This window comes from Hippoglossus hippoglossus, chromosome 3 (assembly GCF_009819705.1).
Source record: "Hippoglossus hippoglossus isolate fHipHip1 chromosome 3, fHipHip1.pri, whole genome shotgun sequence".
Taxonomy (NCBI): domain Eukaryota; kingdom Metazoa; phylum Chordata; class Actinopteri; order Pleuronectiformes; family Pleuronectidae; genus Hippoglossus; species Hippoglossus hippoglossus.
Window position 1 is genome coordinate 21,921,409 of NC_047153.1, and position 22,141 is coordinate 21,943,549.

Genomic DNA, 22,141 nt, shown 5'->3' on the forward strand with positions numbered 1-22,141 from the left:
CTCCCCTCGGTACAAAACTATACCTTCCATACTCTGCAGCAGTCAGCAGTGTTATTCTATAGTAGAAAAAAATCATTTCAGCAAAGGTGAAAAAAACATACGATAAATGCAGTACAGAAAAAAACTAACCAAGTCAATGTCAAGAGATCAAGGAATTCCTTTAAGTCGTAAAGCTGGAGTGACAAGGCTAAGAAAGGAATTATCAAGATGAGTCTGGCCCTACTTTGCCCCTGTCGTGCTTAAACGGGCACTTTGCTGTGAAAATTGCTCTAAGCCACTGTATTTTCTACCTTATCTCCCACATATCATAAAACTGTCAACATTCTACCCCATTTTCATTTATATTGGATTTTATTTGAGAGCTAGTGAATTTGAATTCTGTTCTGTTAGGGTTCTAAGTCTTTGTTATGGTAAATTCATCTCAGTAAAAATTACAGAGGGTGACACACGGTGGCTCAGTGGTGAGCTCTGTTCCCTCACGGTGAAAAGAAGGTGCCCTGTTCCTTTCAGCGTGGCACTTGTAAATTTTTATTGTGTTTCCAATGACACCACAGGGTGCTCTGGCTACTGGCAGGCCAAAGACTCGCAGCTCTAGTTACACTGAAGAATCTAAGAAATATGACTATGGTTGGACAATTATGTGTTTACATATGATAATATACTCTATGATTGTAATGTTTTTTTGAGTTGTATCTGAGTGAAACCAGTCAGTTACTTGCCAAGCCCCGTCCTGTGTCCAGCTCAGGTGAGGAAGACGCTACCCTGCCAGTCTCTTACAAAGAAACGTCAGGATTAGTATGTGTGTGTCCTCTTTATCCAGCGCTAACACCTTTACCATGTTGCCAGCCGCACACAAAACGAGCGTCGGCTCAGCCTTGTAGCACACACGTACGCAGCACGTTCCACAACATGGGCACTCTGAGTGCGCCTGGGTGTCAACACTACCCAACTCAATTACTTTAGTCTGCAGCGCACCACTAATCCCCACCCCGCCGCTCCTCCACTCCGCCACCATTATTCCTGTACATCAACAGATTTGCATGTACTTTCACGCCACTATTTAGTTTGCTGTTTATTTTTAGAAGCCCATGCCTAATTAGGGGGAGCTGGTGTAGAACACAAGCATAAACGGCAACATTAGTGCTGGTGCTAATGAGAGAAGATATTGTGGGTAAAGCTCAGTAATTTCATCCTGTACTGTATTATTATTCTTCCATTATCATCTCAGCGGATGGCTGACCCCTCTACCTCTATTGCTCTCACTCTCTTTCTCTCCTTCTCTTGGCAGTGTTGGGATCCCTCTTTTTCTTAATGTGCGTGTGCGTGTGTGTTCAGGTTGAGGTAGTTGTGTGGAAAAAATGCATGTGTGTTTGCTTATGCTGGCGATGTTCGTGCGCATGGCAGGCTGCTCTGAGTGCAAACAATAATGAGCCGTGGGGAATGATGTGAGAAAACCACTGAGTCGTTCCCTGAACACCTATTTTTCATATCAACCATTATAGTTATAGTGTAACAATCCCGTGCACATCACCCCCCATTGTTCAGCTCATTGGGAAAAGAAGACACAGCGAACAGAATCAAAAGTAATCAGTGTATGTCAGGGACGCTTCATAAACCCTATGTCTGTGTTGCAGGAATAATTTCCCCCAATCATCTTCTGATTTCCATGTCTCTGATATTTATTTTTAATCGGAATAACCCTCATCATCTACCACAATGCACCTGGGCCTTTTCCATGCAGATGACTTTTGGTCCGTTGCAGGATGAGGAGGAGTGGAGCTGTATTACACAAATTATCCGTCACACAGGCAACGTGTTCGTGGAGGCTAAGCAGGGGGGGATGCATCGCTCTGGGCAGTCAACTGTGCTGGGCTCGGTGTGAGCCAGCCGTTCTACAGGCTCATTATCTTTATCAGTTTGCTCTTACTATAGGGACAGTAGTGAGTAGTGAGATCAGAAGATGAATCTCTCACGAGTATAATATGCTGTACCCTCAATTAGTATGCAAACATATCCATTAAGTCCTAGATATTTTCTCCCCTTTGCATTTCTGCCTCATGCAGAGATGAATCAACCACAAAAGCATTGCTCTATTATAACAGTGAATCTGGTGCAGACTAGAAAGATGTTTTTCACAAAGCTTCATCCAATCAATTTACTTTTAATCCCAGAATGGTAACTGTATATATTTTTTTCTTGATGGCACTGCTGGTCCCCAGAAACCAGAGCAGAGGGGGAGAATCTGTAGATTCATCCTCTGTGCTAGGGGGAGACGGTCTGTGAGTTGTCATCGGGTACCTGGACAGTGGCAGCAGGAAGCTGTAGAGCTGTGTGCCGTCACGCCTGTCTCCCCGCTGGCCCTCTCACGCTGAAGCCCCTCTGTGCTCCTCCGCCTAATCAGCCTACTCAGTATGCAGAACAACCTCCCCGACGGCCCCAGCGCTCAGCCCCCAGTCACTGACCTCCCCTAAAGCTATGGAGCCGAGCTGGGCTGAGCTGTGCCCAGTCAGCCGGTGCCAGATGTCAGATGGGATGGATGGCAGAGATAGTTATGCAGAGGAACGAGCGGGGCCTGGATCAGGTAAAATTGGCAGAGACTTTTTTTTTAACAGTTTGCCTACTGCGGAGCCAGATGGGTGTCGCCTGTTTGCCTCGTAAGACAACAAATATATAAGTGTCAGGATGCGAGAACATCAACAGGAAATTGTGTGAAAATCTGTTTTCTTGTTTTAGTTTTTTCATTATTTAGGTGATAAATCACCACATACCATATTTGCCTTTTTAATACCACACCATCAACTCAACTCATCAAACAAGTCAAAACATGTAAAATCTGTTATTTGTAATTAATACATACACGAGCAATGGAGAATACTGTTTAATGGGTTAATAAAAGCAAACACCCAGTCCTGGTTTAACGGTCGTAACCCTCTGCCACTCAGGAGCTGATATGCTCCTATCTATAGAATCGGGTATGAGCAATAGACAAAACACACCTACTCTGAAAAAAACATTTCATACGTGTAAACATCAGTTACTCTTAAAAGATAAAGACTGGGCCCATTACAAATTGAAAAAGAGGAGTGTGGATGCCAGTGCTGCTTTTCCACACTTTGGATTCACTATTATTGTCAGTGTATTACAGTGAACTAGTTGCAGTCAATGCAGCCTTGCAGATTTGCCGTCACTCACTTGTTCTGGATAAATCTATGTAACGCAGATAATACATCCCTGAAGACACGGCCGCTCTAAGGCATTGGGTGTTGTTCTGTAATTTGTAGTCATTTAGCCGATCTCAGTAGGACAGCCTGTTCTTGTTTGTTTGGGATTTGGGGAACTGCTGTCAGTCCTGTGACGTCAAAGTGCTGCCAACGCTATTTTAATGCGAACACGGGGAAGTGAAGCGCAACAGCAAAGCACTGACCGCTCGTCACAGATGGTCTCAGTGGCCAGACTCAAAAGACAAAAAAAAGAAAATCACAAGCGATCCACTGAATGACATTTGATTAGGTCGCAGCACGTTTTAAATTATTACATTAGTTTGATGAATATTTGAGTCGACTAATGGCCCACCAGTCGTATTAGCTGTGCACATACATGCTCCCTCCCATCCACACTCCTTAATGAAGAAAAGGCTGATGTAATCCAAAGCAACACAATGCCCATAACCCCGCACTGATGTTCACACACCTGCTGTATGTCAGGCAATTTCACCAGAAATTCACATAAAAAAAGAAAACTCTCCTCCCTGGGAATTCAGAAGTAGAATTCCTTGTCTGCCTCTCAACATGTCACATTTTAAAAGGAGTCTGGGTATTGATCTCTGGGAAGAGAGTCTGTCAGACTTGCCATGTGCCAGCTCGCGGCTCCCAGCTCAGCCAGAGCCCAGAGAGGATGTTATCCCCCGGGGCTGATTAGAGGCATTTCACTGGGAGACTCCCAGGTCACTCTTTAAGCTGCTTCCCCCTCCTGCAAGGCTGCCATGTCAGACACCCGAGACTCAGGGAGATGACTCCTGAGGAAAATGACATATTTCTACAGCTGTTATCTCTAGGTTACTTCTGTTTTTAGTCATTTTGTGGTGTGTGTGTGCGTGTGTGTTTGTCACAGAAAGTTCTGAATTAATTACCTCTGTTAGACTCAGGTTTCCAATATGTACGTATGTCTGTGTGCGTGTGTGTGTGTGTGTGTGTGTGTGTGTGTGTGCAATCTTTCACCTGTCGGTCCTCATTGTCACCGCTGTGCTCTGATTGATCACATGGTCTGATTCTGTCAAACACTAGTTCAAACCCACTCGCTGCCATGAGAGGGAGAAGACGATGGTGAGAGATGAAGAGAGAATAATCTATTTTCACTGTTATCACATCGTGCCCCTAAATTTTACAGTTGTTTCTAAAATCTGTGTTGTACGAAATACATGTGTGAACTGTTTGGCTTTAGTCGAGTTCCTTATGTTTTTAAACTATTTGGGACGATTATTTCACAGGGTAAATAAAACCTATATTGAGAAAAGAGAATAGTGTTAATGTGAAGTGTGTAAAATAGAGGGATGTGTGAGGGAGGGGGTGGAGAACAAAGAGGCATTGAAACAGTGTCTGGGCATTTCTGATTGATAAGCTCTCGCAACAAGATGTTCACTGTTGCCTACTTCTTAAAACCAGTTTTAGAGGGCACAACATTTGTGGTTTAAGGCTACAAAGGAAGTAGCTACAAATAGGCAAACTAATAGAGACAGATCTCCTTCACTAAACAGGCAAAAAAAAAGAAACAACATCAAATTTTGGAATGGGCTGTTTGCTTGGCCTGTGGTAATGCTGGTTGCAGTTTTCTTTCTGAATACTTTCAAAGTGACCTGCAGAGATTGAGCTGCAGCAAGTAACGGCACACAGAACCCTGAAGCTGCACCATCATGGGCGGCTGCACAAAGAGCTGTTCACATGTTTATTCAAAGTTTGGTGAAACTCGACTCAGGACACAGAACCCCGAGCTGGAGAACCAGGTGTCGTTGCTGTTGTCTTTAAGGCTGTGGTGGCTGATGAGTCCCAGCCACCACTGCTTCAGAGCGCTGGTCATTTATTTATTCAAATTTTATTCATACAAAAATCGTATAATGTATCAAATGTCCACATTACAGCAAATTCAACACTGCACTTCCTTGGGCCCTAAACAATATGTTAACCATATTGATCCAAGATCTTTACATTAAGACATTTCTGTAATTATTAACAGACAGATTGAAACTGCTGACTAATAAGAACTAACCACCTAAATGTTCGCTCAGCAATTTTAACTTGAATCTAAGATGAAGTTACTTCAATATAATAATAACCTAAATTTGAAACAGATAAGAACATCTGGTTATCCTGAAATAAGTGTCAGTGCCAAAATTAAAATTCTCTTAGCACAATAGGCCAAAAATAAATCTTTCTCTTAAAAAGCAGGGGGGAAAAAACTCAAGTTGCCAACCTTTTCCTGTTCTTAGGAATACAATCATTTTCTATAAAATGACTGTGCTGTAGTATACTGAATAAATTGTATTAGATTTCCTGTTGCTGCCATTCAGTGCGACATATAAACTGCCTGGTGCAGCTTTAAAAAACCAGGGGAATGAGACAAAGTCTACTAAAAAGGTCTGAATGCAGCCTCCATCAGTATCCCTGAGGTGGGGGTGCCATGCCTCCTGTCCCTCAGCAGGTCAAAGCAGGGACAGGGCGTCTACCAGGGGGCAGACTGACCTTTACCTTATTGAGTTAAGCATGATGAGATTACAGAACAACCTGTACTGCCAGGCCCATTACCACCCTGTTCTCCATTAGTGACCTCTGCTTGGTACTACATGTAAACAGTGCATTCATCCAGACTGCACAAACCCACACGGAGGGAAGGTTACATGGAATAAACCACACACATGCTAACACGTATATAAGCAGCCATGAACACCAAACACATGCAACCAGTATTTACACGCATACACTTCAGGGTTGTTCTTTAACATTCATCTACAGTGAGCTGAAATATTGAAGTGCATCCATACAGTTTGTATTAATGTGTCCATGTAGGTGTACCTTTAGTGTCGTATGTGTACAAGTCTGTATTTATTGTGCAGCAGAGCCCGCGGGGTGAGCATGCTCTCTCCCTCTTTCGCCTTGTCGCGTTTGTCTGTTCCTATCTGCCTCACAGCCTCCTCTGCCTCCCCCACACTCTGCCTGGGGAGTGATTAAATCAGTGTACGCCTGTCCACAAGCCAAAGAGATTGGCATATACACACACACACAAGCGCACAAACACGTACACACCACAAACACCCGCGTTGTCGCTTAAACGGAAACACGCTTACACACGGTGACACAGTACAGACCCAACTATACAGAGGCATATATTTACCCACATCCCCGAGACAAGTATTTGAACACAAAACGTCAAATATTTATTCAGTCTTAAATGTGGTGTGCCATGAGATCACAATCTCTCAGCCTGAGACCGAGTCACATCGAGACCAGGTATAGCTGGCTGTAAGTGTTGTGTGTGTGTGTGTGTGTGTGTGTGTGTGTGTAGTGCCTTAATTAAGTGTAATTCTGGGTCCTGTAAAATCTGTTTACGTGTATATTATTAGACTGCCTCTGTGTTGCTGTTTGAGGCTTGTGTGTGTGTGTGTGTATGTGTTGCAGTGAGGGATACATCCACTATATTTGCACGTTCATGATCTGCCTCCTTTGTATGTCTGGGTAGAAATGTCTACTGGAGGTGTGTATGTGGTGAGGCACCCTGATACGTGTGTGTGTGTGTGTGTGTGTGTGTTTCTCTACAGGAAGGTTTTGCCCATGTATACATGTCTGGGAGTGGAAGTTCCTGTGTGTGAGCATGTGCACGCGCGTGTGTGTGCTGTAGAACGTCCTTATGATAAGTGGCTCCCAGGCTGATTAAAGAGAACCCTTTCCCTCCATAATGAACACAGGAGATCCATCAGCTTCTGCCTTTGAGGAACACCAGGCGCGTCAGCAGCTAAAGTGCCTGTGATCTCTCGGATTTCAACCATCGTTGATTAACTTGGCAGCATATTAAGTGGAAAGGTATTGAGCCGGCTGGAACAGCAAAAAACACATCACCGGGAGTTTGTCTTGTAGGGGATGGTGTGAAGTCATATTTGCATATCCGAGTAAAGTTAAAGTGCTTATGTTTTGCAATCAGTGCAAATATGATTAGAGTTTTTCAGGTCAGCCGAGTGGGTCAGAGTATTATCAGGCTTACGTCGCTTCAGGTCTGAGGGAGGAGAGGGAGGGTGCACTTTGCACAGAGTTGTCCATTTTACATAGTCTTAAAACTTAATTCAATGGTGTATATACAGCTACACTTTTTATTGATGAAAGATTTAAAAAATCATCATTAAAAATTTCAAGTAAATATCTATCCCATTGCATTAAATTATTTAATATTAGCTTACTTACTGTCATTAAATGTTTTAACCATTTTCTGGATAAAACCCACTACTGGATAAAAAACAGTTGAGAAAAGAATAACCATGAAACAGAACCAGTTTTTGCCATCTTGAGGTTATTTCTGTCATGAAAAGAAAGAAAGGGATGCATGTTTGTTGAGTTTAGGGTTAGAGGTGATAAAGAAATATGCTCTGATAAAAGTTATATTAGTGTATACATATTTAATTTAGTTCGCTGTATATTCTTCCACCTTATCCATCATGTATCTTAAAATATGGTTTCAATACACTAACCTGCTCCAGTAAATTTTGTACGAAAGGTTTTATAAACATCATGATATACTGCAAATAACAGGTCAAAGTAAATTATCCTATTAAAGTTTCTCCAGCATTATCAAACACAGTTACGGTTAGGGAAAGGCTATGGTCTGGTTTATTCCAGACAACAAAATCAACTTGACTTCTTTATTCACTTTAACTAAAACCACAATCTCTCCCTACGTGCAATAAAGGTTGTGCTTCAATCATTCAAAAAAACTTTACCTCCGAACTTAATCCAGCCAGCTTTAATGTTCACGACAAAATGTATTTGCTGTTGCAATTTGGTTGAAACTTCATTTCCAGGAGAGAATTGCCCCATCACAACCACCAGAAATAAATTGATTTATATAGCATAAGTCACATATTGGCAGGAAGCTATGTCACTCAGGAACATCTGACTGAAGAATGTCTGCTTTCTTTGCTCCGAGGTTAAGGGCTTGTACAATGACATGTGGGAGGCTTTAGCTCAATAGGGGGAACAAAGGCATACTTTTCTCTCCTCTCTTTCATATATTTTGAAAATGTGTAGCTGGCTCAGATCTTTTCGTTTTGTATCTAAAAACTTCTATTTCTGCAGGGAAATTTTGTGGTTTTGATAGAAACAACGGCTTCTGGATAAATGTAGTTATCCTGCAGCTTGGTTTGATCTCTTCTTTTATCTTTCCGGTGACAAAGGGCAGTGAGGTAAAACAGGTCTGGATGTGTCTGACAGTCCCCAGACATCCAGAGGAGGGATATGGTATGAGTACAAAAATGCAGGGAGGGCAAATTGGGATTCAGTGTAAATGTACAAAGGTAAACTTCAATAAGGCAGCATGGGGACTAGTTCTGCTCTTTTATCACTTATTGGCCAGTGCTCTCTCAGCCTGCTGGGAGTTGTCCCACTTATTCCACCAAACACATCCTGCCACGTAGGTGAACCCTCCTAATATGGGATAGGCCCCTGCCTCTCCTGAAGTCCGCTTCCTAATCTAATATCAGGCCACTGGGAAAGTTTGCTCGTATTTTCACTCCAACCACATTTCCCAGAAGGTCTTACCCTTGGCTATTCTGAACCCGGAGATGCATTGATGGAGAAAGGTCCTCAAATCGGATTTGGAACTAAGTGAAAAAACATGAGGAATGAATCAGCCTTTGTGCACGCTTATCTTTCATCTCCGAACACATCAACTGTAGCAAGCTGTCCTATTTTGAAGTCGGGTTTGCGAGATAATTTTTAAGAAATAGAGGCATTCAAATTTCTCCAAGTCAATTTCATCCCCCTTTTCTTCTAGTCAGTCATGGATTGCCGCTTCCCTACTATATCGGGTAATTTGTTTCCTCATGTTTACAACATGGCTTTTGATTATACATTTTGTGAAATCATTCATCATGAACTCATCATTTCAGCGGTAGATGGCATTGAACTGAGCTCCCGGCCTGGAGAAACAGACATAGATATCAAGCACTTTTTATCGGGCAAATCAAAGTGACTGACTCCGGCTGACCTCTGACACGACGGGGGAATATTGTCATGTTGTATAGCATACATCCAAATCTCCTTTTCGTTTTTCACCCATCTCGATAGGCCTGAGTTTGCGTTCGATGTGTGGTATTCAACTGACACTCTCACCCTGGATTAAAATCTTAATTAACTTGCGTTAAAGTCTCTCTTCCTATAGTTGAAAAGGCAAAGTCATGAGGAGAATGAGGAGGAGGAAGGTCTGTGGCACAGGCGATCATGGGATGCTTGCAAGTCTGCTGCAGGGGGCACCGTTAGTGTGGCTGGCACCACTGCTATGCTTTGTCTGCTGGGCCCCTCCCCCTCTTAGCTTACTCTGTCTCTCAGTTTGTCTCTGTCTGTCTCTGTGATAAGCCCTCATTCAGCAGTGGTTAGGGCATGGAAGCGAGGCGGATGGACAGCTCATGCTTTGGTAAGACACAGAAACAGAGGATCTCTCTCAGAGCATGACCTCATGTTATGAGGACGACATGGCCACAAAATGAAGATTTCTTTTCCAGTTTTATTTGTGAGGGTGAGTCGAGAGTATGAATGTTAGCCATCACTCCTTGCCACAATCGCAGGAGCTGGCTAGTCGACATGGTCTGATCTTGTGTCACCTTCATGACAGAAATGACACGTCTGATCAAAGGCTGGCTATTTGCCGCTGGGATGCCTCAATATTTGCGCCCAGCTGTGCCCGCCTGCTTGTCTGACCTTGGCCTCTCGTCATGAAGGTTTGTGTGGCAAATAATGGCTAATCTGGCCCCAGCTAACGCTCCTTTGGTGTGCCCTTCATCCCTCGTTTCATCTTGGCATTCAGTTCTGCGCTATACGCTCTGATGCAAGCACGGCCGTTTGGAGGATGGACATTTGTCTCTAAGGTGGCCAAGATGAGTGATGGGTGGTGTTCGGGTAGAGGGAGCGAGAAAGTTTACAGGACTGTCAATCAAAAGCTGCTAATGAAAAAAGTTGACAGCTTGAGTCGTCGTGGCCAATTTTTTCACAGTCTGAGTCTGTTTCTCCAGGGGAACTGCATGAAGCATCTTGCCAGAAGGCGGCGCTGTGCTGGGAACCCATGCTGGCATTTCTGTACAGTAGCCATCTGCCCATGACGGCTGGACCTGCCATAGACATTAGCAACATCACCGCCACTATGACAACTCTCACACCAGCTGCCTTTATCTCCACAGTTTTGTTTCTTTGTCAGTGTGAAATACCATTTGAATTCCAAATGGAGCGTAAACAACCCATAATCTGAGTACAGAGAATAGTTTTTTTTTCCATGTTCTAGTATGACAGAGCTTTTATGTGCTGAGGCTATTCTATCAGCTTCCTACGAAAGCCCCAGTGTTTTTCTCTCTCTATAAGCCTTCAGCTACTGATCCGATGGGCCTCCCACTGCAAATGGCAAATGTCTCTTCCCATGTAAAGCGCTCATAGCTCTTTATTGAGGATCATTGCACTGGCAGTATATTTCAGCCAAACATCAGCGTTACCATTCAAATGCTGAAATTAATTCTGCAGCCAGGGTAAAAAGGTGAACAGTCATAACAGTAAACTCTCTCTCGCTCTCCATTCTCTCTTTTATATAGCCAGGAGCAGCATTTCCCTTTTTCCTGGCTAGAATGTCTTTGCATCTGAAATGTGCATTAATGCACCACTAAGGTCAACTCGGCTCATTTAAAAAACAAAGCATCCTGTGAGTTGCAGGTCCACGGGTCGGCTGGCACACAGGAAAGATTTATTGCCTGCCCTGCGCTTGTGCTGCCGCTCCTCGTTACCAGCCAACTCTGACCCCGTCCTGCCGACAGCGCAGAGGTGCTTTATCTCCACGGATGACTCCTGTATGAATAGATTTTAGTCAATGTGGAGCGCCATGGTGCCCGTACTAGTGCCCTGGCACGGGTTGACACCACACACCGCCAGTGAGACAGAGGGAAAGGGAGAGACATCTGCTGTGGTCACCCACCCTGCCATGCCCTATTGTACTGGGACCCATAGCATCCCTGTGGTTTACTCTTTTCCTGTATGCATGAGGGTGTGTGTTGTGGGCGAGGAGTCGAAATGGGAGGTGGAATGGAGAGCACACAGGAGAAAAGGGGATGCTTTGCCATATGGCCAATTCCCTGCTCGAGTTTAGAGAGAGGAGCGAAGGGAGTGCAGACACTAAAGACAAGCAGAGACAGCAATGTGACAAAATGTCTACAAATTTTTACAAGTCATTTAATCTTTCATTGCTCAAAGAATCGTTTTTTCCTTAAAATCCGGAGCAAAGCTGCCGATATTGTGAGATGATCTCAATTGATGCAATCCAACTTCTTTTCTCAGAAAAAGCCGACATTATCCCGCCACATCTGGATATGTAACAATGTGGGCTCGTGAACGTTGTTGCAATGAATTTTTAAACTAATTGGTAAACAACTGAAACACCAGATTTAACACCAGACCCCAGTCAAATTGAATAGTTAATACGATTATTTTTGCAGTTTGGTCATTAAAGGCAAGCAGAGGGTGGGAGTCAGAAAAAAGACCTTTTATCTTGCCATCTCTCCCTTTCTTCAAGAACGTGCCTGGAACATGTAATGCTTACCAAAACCCTGCCTCTCTGTGTAGGACAGCATTGAAGCAACGGGGCTTTCAGAAAAGGGGGTGGCAGCAGTAGATTTTAACCTTTAAACAAATGGATGGTCCTTGTGATCCTCCCACAAATGTTGGTTTAATGGATTGTTAAATTCCCTGACATTGAAATCTCCACCCAACTATAGGGCTGTGTTTCAAACGTAAATGAGGAAGACACACAGAGCAATTGATGGAAAAAAAGTATTGGACTGATTGGTATCAGATTGGGCACTTTCAATAGTGGAGTGACATTCAAAAGGCAGTAGCTCTTTTATGGCAAACGATAAACTTTACTTAGTGATATTTGTAGTTGGCGGAATTGACTCTTTAACCGCTTACATGACATTAGGCAGCTGAGCTTAAAATGGTTGTGCCCTTCTATCATAATTACTGAGCACCAAAAGCAGAGCATAACACCAAAGTAGCCATTTCTACTTTCTATTACTCATGCTGTGTGAGGTGAATTTAAGATTTAAGAATCGTGGAACTCATTTCAATTTAAAATAGAGATGATGGGCTTTTAGGAAGAGCTGAAAAGCAACTGTGCCCTTTGATTTGAAACTTTCAACATCCTCAATCAGATGACGAGGTTCTTAAAAGACTCGCTCTTTGTTGATGTTGGTGGGGAATTTGCTGTGACGGCTGATTCCATCTCTGTATGAGGTTTGCAATTTTAAATAATTGACATTCAGATTTCAGACAACTCAAATCAGTTACTGAAGTTGCAGCAGGTTCTGAACACGTCTGGATCAATTTAATCAAAAAAGAAGGGCTGCACATTTTCTTATCCTTAACTTAAAAAACTGTTATTCAGTTATTCCACACTCACCAGGCTGCATCTTGACCAAGGTCAGACAACTGCTAACTTTTGTGAAATACAAAGTTTAGCTGAAATATATTCAGTGTCCTATTATGATATCACTTATTCCACTTTTTGAAATTGATTCATCGTATATGTAGCGTAAGAGTTCAGGTCTAGTTAGAGAACAAAGTGATCGCAATATGGTTGAAAAGATAATGCGTGGAAAATGTTAACCATAGTAACCCCAAATCTCTGCGTAAGGAAACCACCACCAACATAAAAATCATACTCATGCCCTTTATAATGTATGTTCAACAGGGTTGTAACCTACGTAGATAAAAATGTTTTTAAGTCTTGTTTAATATGTGTCTGAGAGAGAGAGGGACAAGTCAAATATTATTCATACCACTCACACTTATCCAGTCTGACTTACAATAGAGTGCAACAGCAGACTGAGCTCATATTAGATCTGCAAAATTCAACACTCCAACATCATGAAATGCAGCACTGTGCACTGATATTCTGAGTGTTGAGTGATCACACTGAAGGACGGACACATGGGATGTTTTTTGAGAGTAGCAAGGTGAGAGAATGAGACAAGGAGATTCAGTTGGGAGAGAGCTCCAAAAAAAAAAGAGACAAGGAGAAAGACAGAGACATTCAAAGAGAGAAACCAATGATGCCGCTCATGCATTGGGATTGCCACGCCCACTGAGCAGCCCGGGGCTCTGGAGTGAAAGAAGGATCTCATCTGTTTTATCTCCTCTGTCTTCTTTTTTTTAAAGTTACACAGAGAGCACGTCCCTTTTTTCCCTTTTCCCTGCTTCAGTGAGGCAAAGATCTTAATCGCCCCTGACCGTAATCTAGCAGAGTGGAACGCTTTTCTTCAATAGACAAAAAATGAGCTTATAGATGCTGCACCCTGCAAGGGTATAACATCACAGGGTTATCCTCTGGTAAAAGGGGAGAGATGTGCAGTGTGTGTGTGTGTGTGTGTGTGTGTGTGTGTGTGTGTGTGTGTGTGTGTGTGTGTGTGTGTGTGCGCTTTGTCCTTTTGGTTCCTTTTGCAGTGACAGGCACGGCAGACATCAGAGTGACAGGCATAGTGAAAAGGCGGAAAAGGAATACAGTCTGTAACTTTACACAACTTCTCTATCTTTTCTTTTGTCTGCACAGAGTAGAAAAAAATCACAGCAGTGTTAAAGCCGCTCCCTTTGTGGGTGTAGTTTTGGAGGGATCAATTAGTCGTGTTTATGGAACAACGTGAGGGCAATTTTCATCTAATTTTAGTTATGATAGCCCAGTGAACAACCCGCGACATACACAATTTTTGCAAACCCACACCCACCGCACGTGCAGAGCTCTGAACTAAACCCAACCTGTTACCTGCAATCATCTCCAAGTCAAATCTGGACCTGTTAACATATGACGTGTGACATGACCCATAACCCATGATGACACACACAAGCTACACACACAGTCACTCACATCAAATAGTTTATGGCAGCCTTGTCCTCTCGTTGTGGTGGTTAAGTTGTGTTCTTGTAAAAAGTTTATGAGCGAATTGTCACCTGCACTCCTGCAGCTGTCAATGTGTTTCCATAGCGATGGCATGCTGAGAAGCGTGTGGCTTTTAAAAGCTAAAACATTGAGGGACTTTTTACAATCATCGGATCGGATCAACAGTCATAGGATTTCACAATAAAACTAGTCCATGTGGCTGACTAGGTTTCATATAAGCTTATTTAGATGTTAACATTATTGTATTGTAATTTCTGATTTCTACAGGGGAAAAAAACATACTTCTGTTCCCATTGCTGCCTGCCTACATTTATTAATTTATACCCATTGACACACCTGTAAATGTATAAATCCTACTTAATATATTTTTTACCCACTACACAATTTTTTTGCGGGTTGCCCGACCCGGTGCTGGACTCTATCTCAGCTACTCACAAGCAAAGTCTAGATCCTGTAACACCACAGAAAACTAAGCAAGAAAAAAACTGTAGCTGTAGAGGCAAATATTTTGTTGACATATCTTGAGGCAATTCAGATGGATGACAGCGCCACAATGTACACATCTCCCCGTAAAAGCCAAATATTGTTTTGTTTTAATCTCCTCCCAGTCTGATGGGTTGGGATATGACAGTTTAGAGTGTTTGAAAAGTCAACTTATTTATTTACAGTTGACAATTTTGTATCTTTTTTTCTTCTCCTGACATCTGAATTGTCCTTATGTGGAAAAAAATCATCCATCTGGTGCTTGAAGCAGACTAAAACTGACACTATATGTTATTTGCAAAGAGAACTGCAATCATAGATCGTTTCTGTCGCCACAGCCAACCTGCCTTAAAGTTTCTCTCTTTCTGTGTGTCCTACCCACTCTTCATTTTCTCCTCTTTTTCCTATATTTTTGTACTTTCGACATACCTCGTTTTATATATATATATAATTATTTCTCTCTTACTCTCTGTCACCTCATTTTATTCTCATTGAGCTTTGTAACTTTCTCCTTCTCCATCTTTTCTTGTTCACTCGTTTCGTTGTTAACTTCCTCTCTCGGCAGTGTTTGGCACTTCTTTTTCACCAGCTCTTGTATTTTTCCACACTGTCATAGACCCACACTAACACACACACACACACATAACAAACAGGCATAAATAAATTGTTGTTGTCCCTGAAGTTAGAGACAAAGAATGATTTCAAAAATCCGCACAAAAAAGTCACTCGCACAGACTATTCACAGTGCGTTATTTCACTTGAAAAAATAACACTCACCCACCTAGCCTAGAGCTGAAAGCTGGCACATCAAACTTTCCAAGGATTCGTCTGAGGTTTAGGCACAGTAGTTAGGCAGACATGTACATAATGTGTGGAGGGGGTGAAGCAGTTACATGGTTGGGAGAGAATTTTATTCGACGAGCTTCGTGTCATCCTTATCTCAGTATACATATTGTCTCTTTACTGGGGCACCTCCGTTATCCCTCCGCTTCTGAATGCTGAATGGTGACTAAAGCAAGGATATGTTTTTGTGATAATGCGAGACATCTAAGGTTATTCAACTTATGTGGCATGTTGATGATTAGCAGTGTATCAGTGTTTGAATGTGTCCCACTGTCTGTCTGTGCACCGCCATTTCCCTTCCCCAAAAATAGACCGTTTTTTTCACAGCAGACATTTTGACTTGTCACAGTGGGAAAGGCCCAGATGTTCCTGATAACATTAATAATGGCAGCATCCCAGTAATTAATTTCATTATTTACACGTGTGCTTTTCCTACTGTGACATGTCAAAAACGTCTCCCGTGAAAAAAGACCTGTCAATAATAATCCTTCTTCTGCAGTCGCTGCGTAGCAACAAATCATTTTCATACCCGTTCCAGCCGATGCTGAATTGGAAACCGCATTCGCCGGCTGACAAGCCTCGCCGCAATGTTTCCTTGTAGAGCGCTCGTGTTGTCCATGTCTCTGTGAAGAGGGAGGATTGGTAAATTGGATAGAATCTCATCAGGCGTAAATAATGGCAGCTATCTGTAAATAGTGTTGGAGCAGGGGAGCAACAGATGCTGCTCCTGGTGAAGGAGAAAAGCCTGCTCTCCTCCACTGAGCCTGCTCACCGCATGCTGCCACTCACCTATTTGGCTCCCATTAACACTGATCTATATTAATTCCTTGGAAAAAAAAGGGAGGAATAAGGAAGTTGATTAAGGAAATGAAAATCTATTCTGCTGAGCCGAAGCTCAATGTGTTCCAGTCTGTTTCACACTCTGGGATTTTTAAACCTTAATGGCTATCCAGTTAGTCACAGACCAGCGAAGCAAGGCCAGGAAACAATGTTTATTTATCCATCTACTTTCTTTTTTAAACATTTAACCCATATCCCTCCAGATATAGGTTGAGATATCAGCGAGAGGAAAACACTGAAGTCATACCCCATACTGACTATAATTCTCCCGCTTTTCATTTGAGTGTAGTCTCTCTACCCAAGCTACCCGATCTCTACTTATGCATGTGTACGGTAAACAAAAACTCAGTGAGCTACAGTTGTTTGATGAAATGCACCTGGCATTCATCAATAGCTGGAATGTAAGCTAACGCCTTCTCGTGTCCACCGAGGCTTGTATCCTCCCATTGATTTTTGTCCAGGCATTTGCTCACCCCAGCCAAGGTCCAAATGCAATTTAAGTGTTGTGTGGGGACGCGTTTCGAGCATAGAGCCTGACACGGTGTGGTCAATAGCCCCAGGCAGTGAATGAGCTCTCAAGTGGTACAGCAACAGCGAGACGCATTTCCTCTTCCAGCTCACCTCACGCCTCCTCGTCAAATTAAACGATAAAGGCTGGAGGGCTTTCTGCAGGCCTTCAGCACACTTTCACCCCTTCCCGTCTCTAAGAGGACGAGGCAGGCACACGACAAACACCGCTGCTCACACATGCAGGGGGGTAAAAAAAAAAAAAAACCCACTTCAATTATTCCGTTTAAAATGGCATCAGCTCTCGACCCTCTACTTCAGGAAATTAAATTTCAAAATGGACCATGGTTACGGCAGCAAAACAAAGGCGCTTGATGATTAACGGTGGATTTTAATAATGCCAGATTTTCTTCACGGGTCTGAAGAATATGGGGAATGAATGTAATAATTTCCAGGTCTTGAAAGGTTAGTGGATTGAACAAAAAGCCTGAGAAAGTGCAGCGGACAAACTTTTTCTGTCATGATCTTGTATTTTTAATGGAGTTGGAATGACGTTATAATTTCTTTTGTTGTTTTCTTGTTGTGTAGACTATATATTATAGAGTGCTATGGCAAGTATAACAGCGGAATCGTCATTACGGCTTACAGGGTTTTGGCCGCTGCCGTTGATAGTATACATATGAGGACATGAGCTGCTGTTACCATATGCTGTGTTGAAAAGTGACACATGCAGAGCACATAGACACATTAAAAATGGCATGTCCTTTGTTTGAGTGTGTAGACACGCACAAAGGCCGTCACCAGCCTTAGCATCCAACCCCTCAGCCGGGAGAATAATTGCCGCGGGAGGCTGATGGACTGTCAGTAGTCACACGAGCTTGTTTCCTCTGTTCTCCTCTTTTCCTCCCGTCTCGCCTGGTGACACAGACAGACGCCACGGAAGCACCTTGTGTTCGCCATGCATGGAGATAAACTGCATATTGCATTCTGTTTCAAGTGTTACAAATCTCTTGCAATAATATAATAAAAGATGTATTATTCATTGCCTCTACAGTGACGAGTGGGGGTGGAGGGTGAAATATGCATAAGGAACGAGTGCCATTTCAAAAAGCCAACGCTGGGCAACATGTGACGGGTGATGAGGGAACATCACATCATGTCTCTGGTGTCATCAAAAGCTGGAGAGGGGAGATTAGTCGAGGGAAGACAACATGGGCAGATGCAGGGACCACTTCATGGTTGGCAAAATGACCGCGTTATTTTGGAAAGAGAGGGATGTGAGTGTAAATAAGCATAAATTTCCAATCTACTGTATGACGATAATCCATTTGTGATCCCCAGGTGTGACAAACAAAAGGTTTGGATGTGTTTGTTCCAGATCTGTCTAAATTGTTTTGCCTTATTTTCCATTGAGATGGGGTGTGCATCGAGTGTGAGATTGGGGTGCTGGGGGTGCCAACCAAGTAATTTTGCTGCCTACACTCTGCAGAGGGTATAATTGCAGACCTTAAAAATGCCCACTCTGCTTTGGCACGTGTGAAAAGCTGGGGGGTGAGGGTGGGGTGGGGTCAGTTGTGTTGGTATTGTGTGTACAAAGGATGGTTTTATGTTAGAATGAGATGTTAACAACACATATGCTTGTGTACAATCACGCATATACTGTATATTATTATAGGGGAGTGAAAAAAAAATGAAATGTCTCCATTGTTTCATTCCAAGAAACCTCATCACAGCAGAGTATATTTATAACGTAGTGTAAAATGCACAATATTTTTAGGCAATATATTCTATTTTATGTTGGTGATTTCCAAGTGTTTTTCTATTGGCCTAGGGGCCTGTATGAATGAGTAATAGACAGAGTAATGGCTTCATGCTCACTAGGCTAAATTTGTTTTTCCTCCTCCTGCCTTGCAAATACAAAAAAAAAAAGAAACTGCCAAAAAAATGATAAATAGCAGCCAACCAATTACTCTGGCATCACCTTATTCAGGAATTTATGTTTACATTATCAAGATGTACCACAGCTCTGCATGACAACACCTTGCCACAGAAACAAATGGCATTTACATTTCCTCTGGGTAGTGGCTAGGTGCAGGTTCCTATTCATTTAGCCAGTTTCCCTCCTGAAGTAATGGGAGGCCCTGACCTAGAGCCTCTCTGTCAGCCCATTAGTGAGCGTGGAGAGCAGTGCATCGGCGCCTCTGCTGTTCTGCCACTCAGAAACACCCCCTAGAATCAACACAAACAAGCCCATAATGCTGCCCCTTCTACTCACACACACATACACACGATGAAGCTGGGGCATTGATTTTATAATGATGCCCTGGCTGCTTCCAGCCATCGAGGAATTGGAGCTGGCTGAGCTTAGCTCTTGGTGTGTGGAGAGTATTTTGGATGGGAGCCCTGCTGGTTGCTGGGACTAGTCCGGTGGAGAGGTTAGTCTACAGACGTGTGCAGTCGGTGGATCCAGAGCATGTAGAACATGGAGAGGCAGCCGTGCCCAACTTTACAGAAGCACCCGGAGCCAAGCGTCCCTCCTCAGCACACACAGACCTGCAACTGCCAATCAAAGCAGCCTCGGGCGCTGCCACTGCCTTGTGCGCATAAATTAGCATGTATTTGCATAAGAATCCACTCGTTTAGCAGACCCACTTGGCTCTCCCCCCAAATGGCATTTTTCTCGCTCCCCCGCTCTCTCTCACTTTTCCTCTCCTTATCCTTTTACAAGCACCGATAAGAGCTAGAAAATAGTGTGTTAACCCCTTTCATACCAAACCTCTCTTGACACAAATTACATGTGTGCAGGCATGATTGAATGTGCGCATATGCCTGTTTGTTGGGGATTTGCCAATGAGAAAATTTTACCAACAAATGACTCAGAAAACAAACAAACATAGATGCGCTAATGTATTTCAGTTTCTTTCTTCTGCCTAGAAAACCGATGTGCAGTCTTTGTGTTTGTCCATAGCACACATGCAAAATATCTTTAACACCTCAAAATTGCACTGCAACTTATGGGTCAAAAAGCATTCACCAACATGGCTACATTTGTCAAAAGCAACATTAAAGTCTTGTTTCACACAGTTCAACCTCAACAGCCCTCAGAGAGCAGCAGCCCATGCATGCCCCTCTAAATTACAGCTTAGGAGACTGGAAAATCCAGTTGGTCAGCAATGGCAACAAGGAAGGTGAGCGAGACAGAGGTTGAAAATGAGACGACATTAATTTTTCACCATGAACAGTCAATCAGGAAACCATACAGCAGGCCTGCCTGGGATTAATAAGTAAAGAACAGACGGGGCTGCCCATTGCCGTGAGCATAGGTTTTGGGATGAAGTAATTGGCTAGGATTGTGCCTTCAGACTCAATGTGCAGCCACGCACACGAGCCTAATGAAGGTTTTTCTGACTTTGTTGTACTTTTCTTACCCTTTCTGCTTATTTTCATCGGTGGTCCACGGTTCTCATCTGGTAAATTATTGAATGTGCTCTTTGGTCCGTAAAGCTGGCTACGATAGCTAAGGTCTTTGCTCTCTACTCCACGGGTGATTAGCTACTATGGATGTATTAAACAATGGATGAAGTATTCAAACATGGTGCCCCATTCATTCTAATAACAGCTGCTTGCCAAGCACATGGAGGGAACTGCAAGAGTTTGTCTTGCTTCCTGCTTCCCTGCCGCTAATGCGTGTGCATTTGCGTTTTAATCTGGCTCTGCTTGGCCAACTACTCACCCACATGACATTGAGATATCTTATTATGGCTTTCTGTGGTTTTAAAATGTTTTTGATGAGCTGGAAAGTTACAACTTTTACCACAATGAGCCTACAGCAACCGTCCAGTTGGAGCAGTGGATGCTCACACCCTCAGAACGGCAGATTCATGAGAGGCCAGTTACTTTAAATCTATTTGTGTGAACACAATGTTAGACAAGACAAACAAAAGGGACACTTCACACCTCAGCTTGAAGGTAAATTTAGATGATTTGTTTGATTTGTGTTTGAGTAGGGAAGGTAAACAGGGCCTACGATATCTTCTGCCTTTCACACATGAGTCACATATTGGTAAACATACATATGTAAGGGAGGTGGCGTCAGCTACACACACACGCACACGCACACGCACACACACACACACACACGTTAGACAACATGAGTTTGACATATATGTGAAAGATGGCACTAGAAGGAGGATGACTGATACCAGCTTGATAACACTAACACAAAAGTCACACTTTGAAGTTAAGGTGTGTGGTGTATGATGTGTTCACATATGGGTGTGAGTGTGACAATCACAACGTCAAAACACACACTGAGGAGTTAGGCACGTGTATTCCTTGAGGACAACTAGCAAATTTTTAGCTCTGTCTGGTATTTACGCAAGTGTGAGTGTTTTTTTAAAAATATTACTTCCAACCCCAGGAGGTTGGGCAGTCGCTCAGGGGGCTTCTCTTTCTTCCCATGCTCCCTGCTGGTCCAGGCAAACGGCTGAGCTCACTGTCACCATCTCTAACCTGTGTTTCCTTCCCCTCCTCATATCTAATTTGAGTCGCACACAGAAACACACACACCCAAAGGGCTCAGGCTGCCCTGTCTCATCCCATTTCCTCAGCATCTTTGATCCCCAGCCCTCCCAAAAATACACCCCCCCCCCACCCCCTCGCTGTGTTAACTTCCTGCCATGCTATTTAAGCTTCCTTGTCTGCCTGTAGCGACCACAGCTTTGGCGCTGTAGCTGCTACTGTCTCCTAATGACAACCACACAAGAAGAACAGGCTGGGGGGTGTTGGACAACAGGAGCACGACAAAAGGCCCTGAGGTGCAGCACGAGATAAGGACGGCTCATTACTGCTGAGGAAGGGTTAATGTTCACAAACGGCTCTGAAGGGCCCATCCCCAAATACAGCTGCTTGTTATGAGAGCTAATGATGTCAGCGGAGGGCCTGGCTTGTTGATTAGCCTAAATGGAGGACTAATAGAAGTGTGTGAGCGTAATTAATGACTGAAGGGGGAGCCTAAGGGAGACGAGAACTCACCGCTGTGGTCTTGGGTGATCCCGGGTTGAGTGTGTCCCTGGACAACATGGCAGGGCACCTTATCAGCTGGCCACACTATCCCCATGCCATCCAATGCCATGCCCTGCTATGCCATGCCACGACTCCCACTCCAGCCCCCAGACAGGCCAGTCTTTGTGGCCAGGCCTAATTAGCTGTCACAGCAGGTGGAGCAGGGACCAGGGACACTCTGTGGTCTGCTCTCTGACAGCACAGGTCCCCGCAGAGCTCCCCC

General features: G+C 43.5%; 1 protein-coding gene and 1 long non-coding RNA gene across 12 annotated transcripts in view; one reads left to right on the forward strand and one right to left on the reverse strand.

The window, feature by feature from the left end:
- Positions 1-22,141, forward strand: part of si:dkey-205h23.2 (CUGBP Elav-like family member 4) — a 135,438-nt gene that overhangs the window by 55,826 nt on the left and 57,471 nt on the right. The gene's annotated exons all lie outside the window — the stretch shown is intronic.
- The window catches only part of LOC117759591, a 53,636-nt gene continuing 34,150 nt past the window's right edge, over positions 2,656-22,141 (reverse strand). The window contains exons 2-3 of the long non-coding RNA XR_004613519.1: positions 4,218-4,297; positions 2,656-4,015 (exon numbers count right to left, since the gene is read on the reverse strand). This is a non-coding gene — a long non-coding RNA (uncharacterized LOC117759591). The remainder of the gene's footprint in view (positions 4,016-4,217; positions 4,298-22,141) is intronic.